We start from the raw sequence: 20,996 nt of genomic DNA, 5'->3' as shown, positions 1-20,996 counted from the left end.
CTCCACTACAGGAGTTTTCTTCTGCCATAGATCTTTCCTGCCCACCTCCTCAGTTGTCTCCTGGTTCCTCAAACCTCCATGCTCAGCTGAGAGCTAACTAGGCCATCAGGCTTCATTAAGCTTCCTTCTTGATAATTAAGGGTTACACCTCTGCAACTTCCCATCTCTGTCATGACAAGAGGGCAAACTTCAACCCCTAATGTGTACAGATGACATTAAGGAATTTTTAGGTTGCATTTTACATGGAAGAATGCAGGAAACAGACTGCTTTCTGCCATTGCAAAGATTTGCATTGGTTTCAGAAAAACAAGTTTTTTTAATTTTTTTTTTTTTGCTTTGAGATGGACCCTTATGCTTTAAAAACTTACAGGAATAAAATAAGATTGACCTGTTCATTCCAGAAGAATAAATAGTTTTGGTTGTTCAGTTAAGATCAAAGAGACTCTGTTCAAACTGATGTTGACCTCTGGAGAAGCTTCCAGTGAACAGGTATGTTCTTGTGGAACTGCTGAGTTACCATACTAACCCTCCAAATAACAAAGAAAACCACTTCCCCCCGCAACAAAACCTAAGGTTTTTGTCTTAAATGCTGCAAAACTGAACACAAAGTACTTTTGCCACCACATGTCACCAAGTTCAGGAACAGCAGTGAGGAGCTGCTCCTCAACCCAGTATGGAAGTACACAATTGAATGTCCCAGTTCTTAAGTTTTGCATGTAAAGAAAGTAACCTCTACAGCCTGGTGCTTAGATCTGCACAAGAGTGGGCACATGGATTTCAGTCCTTCTTTTGGCAACTATCCTATATCAACTATTCATAAGAACCAAGCTCCCCCATCTTCCCTTTTCTTAGGGAGTCCTCTCACCAGCAAGTGATAAACTCACTCTTGCTGATCCAAAGCATACTTAATCATTTCATGCAAAACTTCAGTAAAGGGAATTCAGTAAGCACTATTCTTGAACATTTTATAGCCTCTCAATTAGGGCATTGCATTTGGAATTCCTGCAGGCAGTAAATTAAATGGACTTTGTGCACCTATTGCCTGCAAATGCTCTAATCATTAAGCCCTTGGATAAACAAGGAGAGGGTACAGGCCACTCTTTCCTTTTTACTAGTCTAAAAAATAAAACATTTCTATATCAACTTCATTTTAAACACAAATAAAAAATATGTGAAGCAAGTCAACCCAGCAAGCAGCAGACATTTTTTCTACCCTTTCTCTACCTGACCCTTCAGACCACTGTGTAGGAATGCCCTATGTCACATAGGCTCACCTGGATACCCACAGGTATCTGAACATCCATCCTTTCCAGAGACATTTGTCTTTAGACCACCCACTTCTCTTCGTAGACTGGTATCAAAATTACACAGTTAAGTATGAATTAGACACCCACAGATTGTTTTATTAAGTATTATGGCTGTTCTCTCCCAGGTCTGTAGAATACCCCTTGCTCCAAATTTCCTCTCCTAAAAAGTACCACTGTTCCTGAGCTACTGTGCTTTACAAGGACCCTAAGCTTGTTACATCCATAACAGTAACAGGATTAATTTCCAGTTATGAAGAGTTACCTCATTGTTGAGCATCATTGGGACCTATATAGATGAGAGAGGTCTCCAGCACCATCAAATGAGACACCCTTGGGCATGGCACATGGTCTGTGGTAACTTTATTGTCAGAGAAGCAGCACCTGTGGGTTACTGATCCTTCAATGCAAAATTTCAGTTGAGTGCAAATTTTAACATCACATACATAAATATGTAATACATACATAAATCCATTGGTGGGTCTAACCTTTGGGCCTTTAACAAAAACCCCGAAACTTAACCTCAGCATGTATATTCTCTTTTTGCTATGGTTCTCTTTCCCATCTCACCTGTGAATTAGCCAACTAATTTACAACTGAGCTGCAAACCACAGTTTGGGAATTAAAAAGACAGAAGACATATTTGCTTAATACCACTGGAATGAACCCCAAATTTGTTCAGCATTTATCCTTAAAGTAAGCTTGACAATGGGGCAACATGAGACTGAAATGCTCAAAGGCAAAATTGTTCTGAGATAATCGGTTTATGCTCATTCCCAGAGTGTGCCAGTCATGGTGTGCCCAGTACAAACTCCCTTCCTGTGCTAAAGGACAGAAGGGCTCTGGATGTTTACTGGTCATAACTGGAAGTCTCACTCCATATCATGATAAAAGCTAGCAAATCTATAATGAATCCATGCCAGTTCATTACAATGAAGGACAAAAATTAAAAAAAAAAAAAATGCAGACTATAAATTCATAGGATATCTGCTTCCCAGATACTGAAAATATCTAACTAAATGCTAGTTTCAAATCTGTGCAGCAGGCTTCTTGACTAACACTTGGCTCTCAATAAAGAGATTACTGTAGGATTAAGCCTTACCTTGGGAGGTAGAAAAGAAACAAATCTCTAATTATCTCTACTCTTGTACTCTGGCCATGATTTGTCTTTCTCTGGGGAAAAATAAGCTTTGAACAGTCTAAAGTTTAAGGTGTGTATTCTTTCCATTTATTTTAATATATTTTAAAGTTTTAATAAGATAACTTGTAACTTTTATATTCTAGTTTTCACATGTACTTTCTAACTGGAGTGTTTTTTGTGATTGTTCTTGCAACATATACACATGTTCATGCTAAAAAGCCTTTTTAAAAATATTTTACTCCATAACCTGAAATTCCTTTTTATGTGCAGCCTAAACCACTTGAACCACTGCAAGAGAAGGAATTTTCGATTTGCAATCACACAGTTTACTTTTTGTTACTATTTAACTAAATTATTGACAAATATTTGCAAGGCAAACTGTCTGTTATTGACTAAACACCATCAAGAACAAAAATAACCTTACAAATTTGGAGAGGAATGCCATCCAAGAGGCAAAACTACTATCTTGTTCTTCCTCCTAGGGGCAAAGTAGAAACTGGAAGAAAAATAACTGAGGAAAAAACCCACAGAAGTCTTGATCTAGAAAAATAAAATCATGGCTATGCTGAGTGAAGAGAGAAGGAATCTCAAGGACCTGCTTTCTAATAATGTGAGAGAAAACTCAGTATGTAATTCTGAGACAGAAAATGAGAAGTTAATGTCAGGCTGCAAATGGAGTTTAAAATAACATTAGAAAAACACATGAGAGATTACTTTTGGTCAATTTGATGAAGAGGAAAGAGAAATGCAGAGAAATGAAGATAAAAAAAATATAGAGAAATGAGGAAAACTAGTAAGGGATCACAGCAAGGTATAGGAAGATAGTAAGGAAAAAGTATCAAGAAGATGTGAGAGAGAAGCATGGATTGTTGCATGAGACAGATAACCAGATGCTGCACATGTAGAAATTAGAATCACCAGGAAAATTCACTAACCTACACTAAAGAAACAGAAGCTAGAAAAGGAAAAAAACAACATGAAAAATGAAGAAAACCTTAAGTTATCTGCCATTTTCTCATTTGTATTAAACCTAATCTAAATTATACAGAATATAGTTTGATTTAGAGGCAGTTGGGACAGTTCTACAAAATATTTTGCTTTTTTTTTTCCCTGGAAAACAAAGTGTCCAAATCACAATTTTCCTGAACTATTTCTATTCTGCTAGGGAAAGTTGAACAAAATCTATTATACTGGGTTAAACTGAATTGATGTTTAGTTTACCTAACCAATCAATCCCCTTATCTGGGGTTAATCTATAACTAAACTTCTCCTGGGTCAATTGTTGTAGAATTTCTGGGGAGTTATTGTTCAACTACCATGCTCTTTTCAATGGATTAGCTTTTCCAAGGAGAATTGCAGCTTTCCATCTGCCAAAACTGTTACGTTATACAGTACTTGAAGTAAATCCTTATGTCATGGGAGACATCACCTAAACAGACACCTAGTCTAGAGATGAAAATGGGAATAGGGCACAGAACAGTTTCTTTCATGAATGTCCCCATTTCCAGATGTAGTCATTATTTGATTCCAGTCTACAGCCTTATTATGGTTTTCTATTTCCTACCCTCACTTCCTTTCACATCCAAAGATATTTTTCTAGGCTCCATGCTCTTACCTCTACTACACCTCTTTCTACATTTCTGCTACCTTCTCTCTGTTCCCTCCTTTATTTACTGCACACTGCCTGCTAGGCATCCTAGTATGCCTGCAAAGAAAAGTAATATGTTCTCCTTGGAATTTTGGGCACATCATTCTGTCCAGGAATCTTCATTCTCATATGATTGTCACTCAAACCCCTTTCATGACCCCACAAAAAAAGGCCTCTTGGCTGATGAAAGGGTTAGTTAAAGGGTCAATAGAATAGGTGAGTAAAACATTAAGTCCTTGGTGTATGCTGGCACATAGCACACATTTTCATAGGGTTAAAAAAAAAATAAAAATTCAATGATGTGTTGTGATGTATATCCCCAGGTGTGTAACATGTATTTATATCTGATAGGTATGTTGATAATAAGAAATGCTTTCAGTTTCCACTGATTATTTTCCTTGTCACTAGGACTAGCTACAGAAGTAAACAGATTTCCAAAAATCCATTGCAAAAAACATAGCATGTACAAAAGAAATTAAGTATTGGATCACAGATCAATTGTAACTGGATTTCTTCTGTTTTGTTTTGTTTTCTTTAAGACAGTAACTTCATGTATTTTACAAACTAAAGAAGCTTATACGTAAAATTAACTTCCATGTATTGCAAATGTATAGGTCATTTTAGCCCTTCCTTCTGGAATCAGCTAACCTCACAGGAAAAACCTTTTCAAAGCTTCCCTCCAAAGAACATTAGTCTCTAAATTATGAGAGACCTAAAGGATGAACTAGTCAAATGTTCTCCAAATCCTGAGCAAATCAGCTTTGTGTTGGGGAGGAGTTGTCTTCCACCCCCACAAAGGAATTTCAAAGGTGTGAGTTACTCAATGTACTTGTATTTTTCAACAGAAATAACAGATGTTCTCAAGTTTCTCCAAGCTGTGACTCCAACTGTTGTGCTGAAAAAAGTCATGACCTAGCTCCTACAAACATATTAAAACTGATTTTTTTCACTTTAAATTTTATTAGCCAGTTGCTTTGCCTATTTATACCTTTAAACATGATGATTACAACTACAAAGAGACTCATCACACACTAATTGAAACTAATGTCAGCACTCCAACTGAGTGCCAGAGTCCTTTACAAACACTGGCAAGCATGCTCAATGAACCCCATGTTTTAAAAAAGTCCAATCTTTGCATCAATTCTAATGTCTCGTGGTATTCAGAATACCAACACAACAGGTATGGGAACTACAGAATTTAATCAAGGATCTGTCCCTTTCTAATTACACCTCAAAACTGCAAGGTTAGACACGCCTTCTTATTTTATAAAAGAGGTATTATTGGATGACATTGCTTGAATAAAGCACATATGAACTAGTGATGCAATTATGGTATAAATCTCATTAACTGCTAATTTAGGACTGGACTAAATCAAGTTCACATAGGATAAAAACTCTTTTAAAAATACACAGCTATCATTTCATGTACATTTTAGTTGACCATGTCCCCTACTTGTGAGCATGGTAAGACATAGCACATGATGTGCAATTTTAGACAGCAGCTGACAGAATGAGAGGACACAGCGTTAAGCTGCACCAAGAGAAATTTCGGTTGGATGTTAGGAAAAAGTTCTTCACGGAAAGAGTGATAAAATGCTGGAATGGTTTGCCTGGGGAGGTGGTAGAGGCACCAACCCTGGATGTGTTTAAAAAAAGACTGGATATGGCACTTGGTGCCATGGTTTAGTTGGTATTAGGGCATTGGTTTGACTCGATGATCTTGAAGGTCTCTTCCAACCTAGTCATTCTGTGATTCTGTGAATCTGAATTAGGCCTATACCAAATGGTCACCTAGTGTATCTAAGGAAAATGGCAATAGCTGAGCCCTTTCCAAAACCTTTGCACCATGAGAACCATCATGTGAGCTTCTCTCTAGCCACCTCTCCATATTCACAAAACTTGTAGGAGTCCAACTGGTTTTGATATTTAAAAACAATTTTCTTCTCAAACTTGACACATAAAACTGGCAACAATGGATGAGAAAAAGGCTGTTACTCAACAACATTTTTTTCCCTCAGTCTTCAATGGCAACCTCTTTTCCTACACTTCCTGAGTGGATGGACAACTGGATGGGAACTGGGGGAGCAAAGTCCCTCTGATCAAGTTCCTTCCAAGGAACCTGAATGTGCATAAGCCTGTGGGACCCAATAAGGTCCCACATCCCAGAATCCTGAGGGAATTGGCTCATGTAGCTGCCAAGGCACTCTCCATGATATTTAAAAAGTCATTGCAGTCAGGTGAAGTCCCAGGTGACTGGAAAAGGGAAACAATAGTGCCTAGCTTTAGAAAGAGTAGAAAGAAGGACCCTGGGAATTACCAACCTGTCAGCCTCACGTCTGTGTCTGGGAAGGTGATGGAAGAGATCATCCTAGAAACTGTGCTAAAGGCACATGGAAGACAGGAAGGTGATTTGAGACACCTAGCATGGACTGACCAAAGTCATTGCATGACCAGCCTAGTGGCCTTCTCTGCTGTAGTGACTACTACACGTGGACAAGGGAAGCTCTACAAATGTCATTTATCTGGAGTTTTGTAAAGCCTTTTACAGGGTCCCTCACAACATCATCCCCTTTAAATTGGAGTGAGAAGGATTTGATGGGTGGATTAGGAATTAGTTGGATGGCTGTAGGAGTCCCTTAGGAGTCCATCCTGGAACCAGCGCTATTTAGTATCTTCATTAATGACACAAATTAAGGGATTAAGTACACCCTCAGCAAATTTGCAGATGACACCAAGCTGAGTGGTGCTGTTGACACACCTAAAGGATGGGATGCCATCCAGAGGGATTTGGACAAGCCCCAGAACCTGGGCCACGGGACTCTCATAAGGTTTACAAGACCAAGCACAAGATGCTGTGCCTGGGCTGAGGCAATCCCTCATATCAAAACAAGCTGGGGGATGAAGGGATCAAAAACAGTATGGCCAACAGAGCAAGGGAGGTGATTCTGCTCCTCTCTTCTGGTCTTGTGAGATGCCAAGACCCCACAGGGAATGCTGCATCCACTCCTGGGGTCCCCAGCACAGGAAGGACATAAACCTATTGGAGTGAGTCCCAAAGAGAGATGCCAAGATGATCAGAGGAATGGAACCCATCTCCTACAAGGAAAGGCTGAGAGAATTGACATTGTTCAACCTGGAGAAAAGAAGGCTCTGGGGATACCTACTGGCAGCCTTCCAGTACCTGAAGGGGCCTACAAGAAAGCCAGAGACCTTTTATATGGGCATGTAATGATAGGACAAAGGGGAATGGCTTTAAACTGAGAGAGAGTAGGTTTAGATTAGGTATTAGGAAAAAAATCTTTACTGTGAGGGTGATGAAACATTGGAACAGGTTGCCCTGAGCAATTGCAGATGCCCCATTCCTGGAAGTGTTCAAGGTCAGGTTGGATGAGGTTTGGAGCAACCTGGTCTAGTGGAAGGTGTCCCTGCCCATGGCAGGGGGGTTGGAACTAAATGATGTTTAAGGTCCCTTGCAACTCAAACCATTCTGGGATTCTACGATAAATTGGTCCATATATTTAGAACTTGTTATGGACAGGTTAATAGACAAGGAGCATGAAACCAAGTAAAATAGTAACGTTGCACAAAACTGATGCAGCCCATTCTGCATACATTAAAACTGCCTGACTGACAGACCCTAGAAAGTAATTACAATGGTGAAATCATTAACTAGTACTGTGTTAACTCTGGGGAGCTCTGCAAACAAAGATTCTCTTTTAGTTTGTCAGAAACACAAGAGAATAGTATCTTTCTGTTCAGGATTTATGGGCTGAAATACTAAAAGAGTTTGTTATCCAAGTCAGACAAGCCTGTAACAGTAAAGCCTTCACTTAAAAGCTCTGTTGATAATACTAGTCACTTGCTGTGGACATATTCATAAGTTAAGAAACTTTCTTAAACACAATTCGGGTTGCACTTTGTAACTTTAGGAGATATCAGATTATTACAAGCCACTAAAAAGTGTATTTAATTTTGTCTCTCTCATAGCAAATTGCACCATTTTTAGTTTAATAAAGTTAAATACACAATGCCTGTCTTCTTACAGTATTGTCTCAATCAAAATATACTTTTGAAGAAAATGGAAGGTTTTGACTGCTGTCAATTGAATAGATCTTACAAAAAGTAATTTCTCTACTGCCTTGTTTCTTACGCTCATCAACCAAATATTCAGGGCCCCAGCTCTCTATACATTCATAACTAAAAAGACAATAATGTGTAGCCTGTGAGACATTTTCAGACAAAGGAGAGAGCCTTCCTCACCTGTATTCAGAGTTTTTGTCTGTGTGATTTACTCATACAGTAATGTTATTTGAATGACTTAAGTCAAAGGTCTTTTCACCATGTACCTGGTGGAATCAACACTTATTTCCCAGATGAATAATAGGGTTTGCAGCTTGGGAATCAAGTTTTCCTGAATACTAGAGTCTGCTATCTATAGGTGATTACTGGGTGTATACTCCACTTTTTAAAAGCATAAATACTCTGAAACTTCATGGCACGTCACCTTAATTAGTCAAACTACTAGACAAGTAAAGACACATTTTATTATCAGTGCTATTTGTTCCTGAGTGCCAGAGAAAAAAAAATGGTTTTGCCTTTCATTGCCTGCATGGAGAAATTACTAAGACATCTGCTGAGAATTGTGCAGAGAATTGTACTGACATCACAGATATTAAACTTTGTATAACTGAGTATCAGTGAATGGCATCAGGGACTCATCAAGCTTCAGAGGAGCTGAAGCTCTCTTTTCTCATCTGGCATATGTGTTCACACTACTGAGGGCTCACTCTTTCTCGGGGCTTTGAGAGAAGTTTTCACCCTTTCACTATTCAGTCCACAGATTCACTAAGTCACATAATCACTTATCTTGTGATTAGTCCAACAACATGAAAATGATATCTGGATATTTTTAAAGGTATATTTATCCACTGTGCACTGGATGGGGTCATGCCCTGCACTGGGCTCAGCAGTTCATGAGCTTTATTGCATGGTTGCATCACTGATTCATTCAATTAAGAACCTGATAATACTTATTTTATAAAACAGAGAAGACATGACTACCTTATAATTTTGAGATGTAACTAGAAAAGGATAGACAGATCCCTGACAACCTGCTTTGGTTCTTGTGCCCATTGTTTGGTATTCTGAATACTTCAAGATGTTAGACATTATGCAAAGACTGGACATTTTTAAACTAGAAGCATTATAAGGCAATAAAGTAAAAACACAGAAAGGAGGCAGGCATATTGCAGGGAGCTGTGACATGGCAAACCACCACATAGAAAAACAGTTTTTAATTTTTTTGCTTCCCATGCATCTCTTTTATGTAGGCTGCCACACAGAATAAAACAAATGCCCTACACAAACTAGTGTATTATGTCAATAGAGTCATCTTTATCAAATGTACTTGTAATCTTGCCAGAGAATGATATCAAAGCTATTTGACGAGTTTCATTTTTCCTGAATAAAACAGGCATTTTGTGGTCATGAATGAAAATGTGATCTTCTAGCTGCTTAATATTGAGAGCATGTAGATCTCATTTCTCTAGCTTTTTGTCCACCTCTCAGTGATATCTTAAGATACCACTGATCTTTAAGAATCTTAAATTGCATACCCTGACTATTTTTCTAAATTCTGCTCCAATCTTTACCCTTTTATTGGTTTTTGAAAGCTATAACTTACAACAGAATATTCACTTTAACTACACATGAGATGATAAAATAACAGAATTTCCAAAAGGAACAGAAACAGGGGTGAAAAAGCCTTTTTATATTAGGTCTTCATAAAACAGAATTTTCCAGAACCACTCATAGTTCCATGTTAAAAGAAATGTGGCCAAATGTTTGCCCAGTCAGCACTGTGGGTGAATTTGACTATGATCCTGGTAAGGGACCTGTAAAACACATCACCATGCCCCCACCCCACCATGCTGAGCATGGTTCTCACTGAGTGATTCTAACAGAGTGACTACAGCCCCTCAGGGTGCATTCTGGTAATTCTGCTAAGCCAGTAACAGTCATCTGTCAGCAAAGGCACAGTTCCAGTCCCCCTCTTTCTGTCTTAGTCCCTGCGGCAAATTTATTCCTGGAATCCACAGATTTAAGCAACTTTGGTATAGCAAATTAAACAGCCTGTGTTGGAACTACTACCTGGAAGTATCTTACAGACTTAGAAACAAGATAAATAATTAGGTTTACTGTATTTTTATTGTTAATACTACTCTTAAAATTACACCTAAACCCACCCTCACTGTAGCTTGCACTGTACAGACATAAAAACAACGAACTTTTTTGCCTCTGAAATGCCTTATAGAGAAAAGATGAGCAGGAAGAAGTTAGAACTGGTTCGTATGAACAAGCATCTCTAGCAAAACAGTTATGCTATTTGGACTCTGACAAAGTCAGAGCTATGCTTGGACTCTGACAAAGCCGAGACAGAGACTTGATGCTTGAAAAAGCAGAGAAAATTGCTCTAGGTTTAGGTTAGGAAAACCTAAAAGATTTCCTTAGGGAAGGTTTAGGGGTATAACATGGATATTTTGCTATGCAAAATCAGCAGCATGGTGAAAGCATGAAAGTGAATGTACAAGTCTTCCTTAAAATACTGGTATACTGGTTTGTATAGTGGCAGTGAAGGATCCTTCCTGGTGATGTAGATTAGACATTAGGTTAGGCTTGAAAAGTAAAGAAAAGTCATTTGTATTTCACACAGTGAAGAAAGGGAGCCAATGGCACTGTGCAAAAGAGGAGTGAGGGGACTGGGACAATGAGCCGAGAAAATGACCTTTACAATTGGGTTGAAAGACAATGAAAGCATTGTTAAGTACCTGTATGTTATGCATATAGCTCCCAGCAGTTGGTTTTCTAGGGAGGTAGAGAGACCATGGGAGCTGAGAAGGTAAGCCAAGCATACCTGAAAATGATAAAAAGCAGTAATGGGAAACATCAGCTCTTGAAAACAAAGCACAGTCCACAGATTAACAACTTGAACAGCTGTTTTGGATGAGAAAAGAGACAGCACAAGTGCATCTACCATTAAGTGAACTATAATTAAAGATTAGAAATCCTTGTAAGAAATTTATACAAATCTGAGACAGCAGTCTGGAAAGCAGCAGTAATGAAGACTATCTCAGAAATAGTCCTGAAACACTTAAGCACATACTGAATTTAAGGTAACCTGGACAGTTATTGGTGTTTGCTTTCTTAAAACAGAAGTGAATCTCAAATAAGTTTAAAGGAATTACAACATATTTACTGTCTTTCTCCCAGTGTCTCTGGAGTTTTTCCACTGGGACTTAAAAAATGTGAGCAAGCAGAGATGAAGGGCAAGTCTTAAGAAAAGGCCTGTCTTCTGCCAGAACTCTTGAGCACTGATTTGGGGATACAAAGAAGATGTGGATTTGGATTAGCAGGCTACCCACTGATTCTCCCAGCATACTGAGTCCCCCTGTACTGTAAGGGCCTGGATATAGTATAAAGTGTAAAGGAGTTCTTGCTTTGTCCAAGAAAAGAACTTTTATTTTCTCATTCTGTCCAGGTGGTGTTCTGCCATGAAAAAGGGATTTGCTGTAAGCCTTTAAGTGTTGTACACTGACCAAATTTTCTATTAAAAAGTTCCATGTGGACAAATCAGACTACAGCACACATTTAGGAAGACTCAGGAGACCTACAAGAGTACTTTTGTGCAGTGATAGCAACAAATACTGTGACAGCTAGCAAAATTCAGCTGTGATCTTCTAATTATTGTGTGCTCCAAACACTTTTCACAGACTAAAACCCTCTGCAGTTGGAGCTCTGCAGTCTCTGAAAGGCTTATCTGGAGTTTATCCTCTGGAGGCTGTGGGGAGAAAGGGAGTGACTCTTTCCTGACTAATTATGCAGCTTTATCTGCCTTCTCAGACAGAAGATGAAATGTCAGTTTTGAGAGCTTTTATATTTTTGGTGGGTTTTTTCTTTTTCATATTTAAAAAAATAGTTACTTGGTTTTGCACTTACTTAAAAAAAAAACAAAAAAAGCTTTCTGACATATAGGGCTCTAAGAAATGGTCCACCATTGTTTTCCCAGGAGGAGGAAAAATTGCCTGTGGGATAATGAATGCCTCTTTCTGCACTTGTATACAACCTGGTGGTGTGAGCCCAAGCTGTATCCAATCTTGGAAGAAATTATACCCCTCCAAGGCTGCCTTATAGTGGGGACAAGTGCCATCTTTCTACCATGGCCTGTAAGGAATCAAAGACAGGATTACCCTGTGATAATAGCTCACAGCACTAGTAAGATTAAATACTCCTGTAAAGCTTTATTATTCTACATACTATACCTTGTTAGGGTATTCCTCCTTTCCTCTTCTAGGACTAGAATCAATTTCTGTTTCATTCTGATCTTCAAGTCTGTGAACTTCCAAATACACAGCCATCAGGTCTTGTAATTAGACAGCTCTTCATGGCACTCCGTCTGGGTTGTCTGGCAGGCTTTCACATGGCACTGTCTTCTCAGCATAGTAATGCTTCATCTGTCTTTGGTGGAACACAGTTACTTGCAATATCTTTGTTTTCTACCTGCTAAATTCATCTACTGACCAACATCTCTTACCTAAATAGCACAGCTCAGTATTTGGCCTTCATTCCTTGCCAACAGATTCTCTTTCACCAATGGAATTGTTACATTGTTTTAAGTCTCTCTATACTGTTTCCAAATGCAATGTTTTTCTTTATGAAAAGGGATTTGCTTCCACAATCTTGTCTAGGTTAAATCTCGTAGTTTTTAAGCCACAGTTCTGCATTTAAATATGGGGACAAGAAAAAAAAACCAGACCCTTCTACAAACTCATCAAGAGTTTTTGTCTTGGACAAGTTTTACCATATTCAGCAAATAGAAAACCACAAGCTTGGGTATCAGCAGTCAAGTCTCTTATAAATGGAATTAATAACATCATAGCCATAAGTTTAATATTTTGCTTGTGTTGTTGCCAGCTCCCTGATCTCTGTGCACTCACTGTAGAAACAAACCCCTGGTGCTGGCCCAGAATAAGAATGTATTTGATTTTTGCCCCAGTGTTAGGTTTTCAGTTCCTGTCTGCAATAATTAATTATAAACCACTACTCCCAGGCCTTCCTCTCTATTACTGTTTTCTAAAGAGCAGCTCCTGATTTTGTATGTAGGATGATTACTATTTCTTCCCAGGTGTATTACCTTACATTTATCTATATTAAATCTCATTTCTCTTTCCTCTGTCCATCTCTCAAAAGTTGTCCCTAACTTTATTCTCCAGTGAGGAGAGATTCTTTCTCAGAGCTGCTTTGTTTACGCAATGCATTGCTAGAAGTGAATAATAGGAAAAATAGTTGTATATCTCTTCTAGACTTTTCATTTCTTCTTTTCTGCATTCCAGTTCTGCTCCCTCTGATGTAGTCATTGACTTCAATTCAATCAAGAACAAGCATTTAAAGAGCTGGTCCATTGTTTTGATAATGGCAGTAGTCCAGTTATTGAAATTTCTTAATCCTTTGTTTGGATTAAATTTCTTGTTCTCTTCTGAAACAAGCATGGGGGATGAGAGAAGAGATTAAACTATATTACACTGCATCCCAAGCCTACAAAAAGTATTTCATAAAAGTGATTTGTAAATAATCTCAGTGTCTGCTGGTTTTCTGCACCTGAAGGAAGTTGTGTAATTTCATGCCAGCACTTTCATTTTGGCATGTTTGGATTCATTTGTGTCTCTGCTGGATCCAAGTTTGACTTTTAGCTGACAGATACTTGGTTCTGTGCTAGCTTTTGGCACAGCAACCTCAGTACTGTACATCACCATTGATTTCTACCCTGATGTCTCTCAAGTCTTCTATAATTCTCTCTACACTTCAGCAAAATTAAGATGAATTAGCTGAGAGCAACCCTTTGGGTTTTAGATAGCCTTTGACAAAATCTTGCCCGGGAAGTAGATTTGCATGGTCCCAGCCAGCAGTCTAACTCAATCTGAGAAAGGCCCTCATACAGATGAGAAAGTGAATCTTTTCTACAAGTGTCACTTGAAATGTTCTTGAAATGCTCTACAGATGACAAGAGTTGCTGCAGTAGCTTCTCAGGGGTTTGGGAGTTCAGGCTCCCTTCCTGGCTTTGGCACTAATGATCATGCAGTCCCGCAGGGAGTCGGCTCAGCAATGAAGCTAATTAATTACTGCAGACAGGAGTTCAAAATCTAACATTGTTGAAAAATCAACTGCCTGTGCTGTTTTGTCTGCAGCTGGTCTCTAATGGCTGCATTTAGGGAAAATCTTTAGCACAACTAAGAGTAAAAATGCTCTCTTTCTTTCACTCTACTGTAAAAAAATTACATCAGTGAAGGATGGAATAGTACCAAATGCAACAAATTAGCAAGTGGCTAACTAATGTCAAATTCAGAAAAATTAGTTCTCAACAGTTTTAACACTAGGGTACTCTTAACAAGGGTACAGCTAAAAATATAAGACTGGAAAAGACCACCTGGGTCACTGAGTCAGTCCCTGCAAACACAAGCTGTCATTCAATCACTGAGTCCAGAATGATCCACAGAATATTGACCCTGCATGCTTCCATACAAGACAGGTCTCTTTCATCATCTTACAATAATCTTAAGACCTACTGTGAACACAAAAAGTCACATCAATAATATGCTTCAGGAAAAGAGCAAATGAAATCATGGACATTGTCCATGTCTGAGGACATAGATTCCCAATCCAGCCTTTCTCCCTTTCCCTTCTCTCACTACATGTAGCAGCACACCAGCATCAGGTCAGGTCACAAATTTAAAACTCACTGTATGAAAGAGCGATTCATTTTCAGATACATCAACTCCATTAAATCAGTGGAGGACAAGCAGGATTTTTTGGGGTTTAGTTCAAGCTTAGTTCTTGGCTGCAAAGCTCCTTGGACCAGCCTCCTGCTCAGCTGCAAAAATACCAGGACAGACCATGATAACTCCGACTTAGATAAGGATAAATTGCTATGGAACTGTACTTCAGAGATGAAATTTCTCATTGCAGCAAAGCCAGCTAAATGGGTAGCTGTCACTGAAAAGAGCAGCTCCATACAAGTCTGTCCCAACTGGCACTGCTATTCAATAAACTATTCAGTAATTACTTACTTTTTATGGTGAGGTTTGTTTTCTTCTAGTTCAGCTTGACATGGCTACCAAAAAAATGGAAATGCATGGCCAAGGAGGAGGGGGAGAAGCAGAATGATCTCACTTTTTTTTTGCACTGGCAAACTGCAAGCATTGTGGTTATATTACAAAGCTGTGCTGCATAAGCAGTTCCCCTTGAATGCTCCTATCTGCTCTTGTACCATTTGTGTGCTAGCATCCACAGTCATACAGCCTATGTTAGACAGGATCATTGCCTAATTAAACTCAAGAAATCTTGAGAAGTAAAAGAACAGGCTTTCTTCTTCCTGACAGCAGTGTTCCCTGACTGAGTTCATGTTAGAGTTGAATAGGATTTGCCTCTCTGATAGAAGAATAAGAAAAAGGTGTGGTAGATAAGGAGTCAGAGGAGTTGTGGACAAAATTTTCAGATTTTCCAAAGAGGTCCATTCCTAAGTGAATGTTGTCAACAGCCTGCATCAAGCACAGAGCTGGACTAGTTGATTTGCACATATCCTTCCCAAACAACATTTCTGTGATTTTATAATTCTCTACCACAGGAGTTAAAGTCATACACCTGTACTCAGAGCAGTTTTTAAATGAGATAAACAAATAGAGATAAACTTGCACAAGCTATTAATGACATTTTTTTTCTTACCAGTTTTGTATGTGTCCAGACATAAGCCAGCCAGCTCTATTAAATTTCAGCTTTTCTTGGGTAGAACTCCTAACTGGGTGCTATTTTCATCCCCCCTGATGCCCACATAAACAGTCACTCAGAGCTTTCACAGAAATCTGCCACCGTGTTCTCTCAGTGCTTCTTCACCCTTTTTCTTCCACTCTGAGCACAGCAATAGAATACTTCTCTTCCTAATGTAGGATCTCTCCTACAGGAAGAACAAAATTAACTCTTTGCAATGTAGCCTTTCCCTCTTAATTTGGAAAATGGGAACTACAATTTTTATGTATTAGTGGGATTTATGGATCATCTAAGTAGCTAAAAGGGACACTGTATGCAGAAAATCTGACAGACATTGCTCCTTGAATTCAGAGCATGAATTAGGTAGTGCAAACACACATTGCAAGTGTCAGACCTCCACAGTTCTAGGGACTTTATCTACCAGTCTATTGACACATGCAATGCATCAGCAAATGTCAGCTGTAATACATAATAACTGATTATCCTCTGTAGGAAAAAAGGGAGTAACTATTAGGATGTGACCTTGCTCTACACCCAGCATCAGAAAAAGCAGTGCCGATGATTCAGGGATATATATAAGCACTAGAAAAAAAAATCAGAGGGCAGAACAAATGATCCAGAGGTTGAAAAATAACACCTAAGGTATAAGGTTTAAGACATCTACTAAATCTGTCAGAGAAGAGTGGTGACTGGATCACTGTACCCAGATATACACACATGGAAAAGGCACTTGATTGTAGGGTGAGCTTTTCAGTCTTGCAGACAGAAACATAAAAAGATATAATGAATGGAAACTAGAGTCAGACAAATTCAGGATTGAAATTAAGGGATTTCTTAGCAATGGGGGTAACTAGACATTGGAACAACTTACCTGAGGAGGTGGTAAGTCACCATTGCTTGGAATCTTTCAGGCAAAATGAGGTGTTTTCCCAGGAGACATATTCTAGTCCAGCCTCTAGGAAACCTCCTGAAAGAGATTAGGCAAAATGATCGCTTGTTTATAGCCTACCAGACAGGAAGCTTTTTCATACAAGTGTATAAATGCACCCCAACAAAGTGCCTGCTATGCTGTTTGAGCTGGGGAACTGAGGCTGGGCCTACAGTATCAAATTCATAATGTCCCTTCTGGAAGAAATAGTGCCCTTGTATCCCAGGCACAAATTTGATTTAAATATTTATCATCTGGTAGCAACAGATGGATTTTAAAAATAAATAAATAATTTTTAAAAGAACAGAAATCAAACATATATTGCTTATAAATATTTACATAATTTTCATGGATAATGTTGGCTTTTGTATTTCTCTCTTTAAAAGCATTTTGCCAAGTGCCATGACTTTAAAAGTCAGAGATAGCTAGCTGTGCATGCATATATTTTTTCTGGCAGGCACAGTGGAAAAAAACCTAATTGAAGATAACATCAAAAAGACTAAAAAAAAAAATTAAAATACCAAACTTTTGATTACTTACTCTGTGTATGCCTTTTTCTAAGCAATATTATTTTTTAAAATCTATGCTCCTGCTATGTAGTGGGCAATATCACTGCCATACCTTGAACAAGAAAAAACTGGTTGATGACATTATAAAGTTTATAAAGATCACTCAAATCTTCAGGGAACTGGATCCCTCTTTGTGACATTAAACAATTAACAAAGTGCCAGGATCAACCATACCAATATAAAAAAGCTATGAATTCTCATAATTTTCATCATTTCACAGGTATCATATTTTACTTATGTCCAAGTTGTCCAATTATGTCCATTATGTCCAAGTATATTATGCAGCACAGTTGCTAGCTGACTTGCCACAGGTCAGTTGCCATAGATTATAGCACTCTTCGGGTTGGAAGGAACCTTGAAGATCAGCCAGTTCCAGCACACATGCCATGCACAGGGACACCTTTTACTAGACCAGATATCTCAGAGCCTCATCCAACCTAATCTTGAACACTTCCAGGGATGGGGCATCCACAACTGCTCAAAGCAACCTGTTCCAGTGCCTCACCATCCTCACAGCAAGGAACATTTTCCTGATATCCAATCTAAACCTAACCCCTTTCAGTTCAAAGCCATTCCCCCTTGTCCTATCATTACATGCCCTTGTGAAAAGTCTCTCTTCAGCTCTCTTGCAGCCCCCTTCTAAGTGGTAAAGGCCACAATCAGATCTCCCCAGAGCTTTCTCTTCTGTAGGCTGAAAAACCCCAACTCCCTCAGTCTTTCCTCATCCATCCCCCTGATCATCCTGCTCTCCTCTGGACTCACTCCAACAGGTCTATGTCCTTATGTAGGGGACCCCAGAGCTGGATGCAGCATTCCAAGTGGTGTCTAATGAGAGCAGAGGAGAGGGGCAGAATCCCCTCCCTCACTCTGCTGGCCATGCTGATTTTGATGCAGCCCAGGACACGTTTGGCTTTCTGGGCTGCAGGTGGCACTTTTGTCAGCTCATGTCAATCTTCTCATCCACCCACCTGTCCAGCCTGTATTCATGCCTGTATTCATGCCTGGGATTGCCCACACCCACAGCCTTGCACTTGGCTTTGTTGAATTCCATGATGCTTGCACAATCCCACAGCTCAAGACTGACCAGATCACCCTAGTGCATCCCTTCCCTGCAGTGTGCCAACTGCACCACAGAGTTAGGTGTTGATGGCAAACTTGCTAAGGGTGCCCTCAACATCCCTCTCTATGTTACCTTGCAAAGGTGTTAAACAGTGCCTGTCCCATTACCAACCTCTGAGGAACACCACTTGTCACTCTTCCATTTGGACATTAGGCATTGACAGCAACTCAGAACTGAGTGTGACTATCCAGCCACATCCTTATCTGCCAAGTGGTCCATCCATCAAATCTGTATCCCTTCAGTTTACAAACAGGGCTATTGTACAGGACAGTGTCAGATGCTTTGCACAAGACCAGGTAGATGATTTCAATTGCTCTTTCCTTACCCACTGTTACCTCACTGTAGAAGCCCAACAAATTTGTCAGGCATGACTTGCTGTTAGTGAAGTCATGCTGGCGGTCACCAATCACTTCCTTATTTTCTATATGCCATAGAACAGTTTCCAGGTGGATTTGCTTCATGATCTTGCAAGATAACAAGGTGAAACTGACTGGCCTCTAGTCCCCTATATCTTCCTTTTCCCTGTCTTTAAACATGAGGACTACATTTCCCCTTTTCTAGTTAGAGGGAACTTCACCAAACTGTCACAGCTTCTCCAATACAATGGGTAGTGACCTAGCCACTTCCTCTGCCACTTCCCTTGGGACCTGTGGATGTATCTCATCTGGTCCTATGAACCTGGGCATCTTCAGGTTCTCAAAACCTCATCTTCTCCTAGAGCAGAATCTGATCTTCCTTCCCCAGTCCCTGCCCTTGCCTTCTGTAACTTGGGCACTGTGACTGGAGCACCTGTCAGTGAAGACTGAGGCAAAAAAGTTGTTGTGTACCTTAGTTTTCTCCATATATTGGAAGAGCACGTCCCATTTCCTTATAGAAAGGGTCCACATTTTCACTAGTCTTTCCTAGTTATTACTGATGGCTCACAACATTCTGATGAAACCTTTGTCTCATCTGTCTGTCAAACAGAAATGAAACAACAGAGAGAAGTTGCCAGAATGACTACCTGAGATCCTTTAAAAAATACAAAAAAAGGAGAAAGATCTTGTAATTCCCTTTATCCCACAGGTCATTCTGAACACTGCCTCTTGAAAAAAGCTTCTTCAGCTTACTTTGTTCTTACTAATAAGCACTAACCTTCCTACAAACATCAACTTGAACATTTCAATTTTGAAAGAATGTTATATTTATAGATATATGAAGCAGTTATGTAAAAAGACAGCAATTCTGCAGTCAGTGCTTTGGTGATATATTTGCCATCCAGTTACATAGATACAGAATTTATGTTGTAGTCATGATCGTATCTCCAATCTGAAACATTGCTTTGTCTCACTGAAGGGGGAAGGCAGGTCTCCTGATAAATGTACTGGAGAAGAATGTGCTTGGCTCTTTGTCATACTGCTGTCTGCCTCCATGACCTTGCAGCAGATATGCACAATTTCCATAAACTTCTAGTGACTGAAAAAATTACCATCCCCTTCTTTCCTGCTCCTCTCAGTACTTACAGCCTTAATTAAGAAGTAAAACAGAACAGTTTTAAGAAGCAGCTGTGTTGGATGCCCATTATTCCACAACAACAACAACTCAGAGCCTGAAAAACACACTTAAAAGTGTGTCTTCTGTTTTTATCAAGAGGGAAGTAAACCTGGAACAAAGCCACATCTGACACCTGTATGTGGAAAATGCATGTTACTGAAGCTAAACCCTACAGGGGTAATGAACAAGTGGCCAAGAGCAAACCATTTCTCTCTCTGGATGCACACATATGGCCTCATGCAGCAGTTAGTGCAGAATGCTCCAGCCAGGTCTGAGCTGGACGCACAGGCTCTGTGTATTTGCATGACCACAGTGTTGTATCTAACCTAATTAGCACCACGTCCAACCTAATTAGCACCACCTACCACAGGGTTAAGTACTTTGGGTGCAACAGCACTCATACACAAGTCTACAGCTGCTGTCTCCTATTTCAAAAGTAACTCGATGAATATATGCTAAGTCTTATGCTCTGTTGCATGGTGTAGAGGTGCCCCCTGTCATGTTTGTGTTGCTTGTTTTTTTAAATAGCAAACACAGATAATTTTATTTTATTGCTTCCAAGGCAATATGCTGCTCACTGCTGTTTTTCTATACAGTTTCCATTTAACTGAATAGGAAAAAGAATGCTTAGCACACCAAGATACTAGGATGAAATATGTTTAGGATATGCTTCTACATGTGTCTAAAAAGAACCCAAACAGTAAAAACAGCTAGGTGAAAAGAAATCCCTAAATCTCTATGCTCAGCTGCCCATATAAGTGCTGACTCTCTACTATCATGTCTCTGGGGCAGTAATTTACAATTCTGTAAGATGTTATTGTAAACTGCTTAGTAGCAATGCTATGTCCATTTGCACAAGCATGAATGATGACTCAAGGTGTGAAAGCAACAGGAAATAATCCTCTGATATTTATATATGACCTTAGGGAAGTACAT

The 20,996-nt window shown here is 39.3% G+C and overlaps 1 long non-coding RNA gene across 1 annotated transcript in view; it reads right to left on the bottom strand.

Moving 5' to 3' along the window:
• Positions 1-1,105: 1,105 nt before the first annotated feature.
• Positions 1,106-20,996, bottom strand: part of LOC111927946 (uncharacterized) — a 28,555-nt gene continuing 8,664 nt past the window's right edge. The window contains exons 2-6 of the long non-coding RNA XR_015287008.1: positions 16,782-16,877; positions 12,412-12,607; positions 10,921-11,006; positions 4,061-4,150; positions 1,106-2,477 (exon numbers count right to left, since the gene is read on the bottom strand). This is a non-coding gene — a long non-coding RNA (uncharacterized LOC111927946). The remainder of the gene's footprint in view (positions 2,478-4,060; positions 4,151-10,920; positions 11,007-12,411; positions 12,608-16,781; positions 16,878-20,996) is intronic.

Source organism: Cyanistes caeruleus, chromosome 5 (assembly GCF_971803275.1).
Source record: "Cyanistes caeruleus chromosome 5, bCyaCae1.hap1.1, whole genome shotgun sequence".
In the NCBI taxonomy this organism is placed as follows: domain Eukaryota; kingdom Metazoa; phylum Chordata; class Aves; order Passeriformes; family Paridae; genus Cyanistes; species Cyanistes caeruleus.
This window is presented reverse-complemented; position numbering and strand designations above follow the sequence as displayed.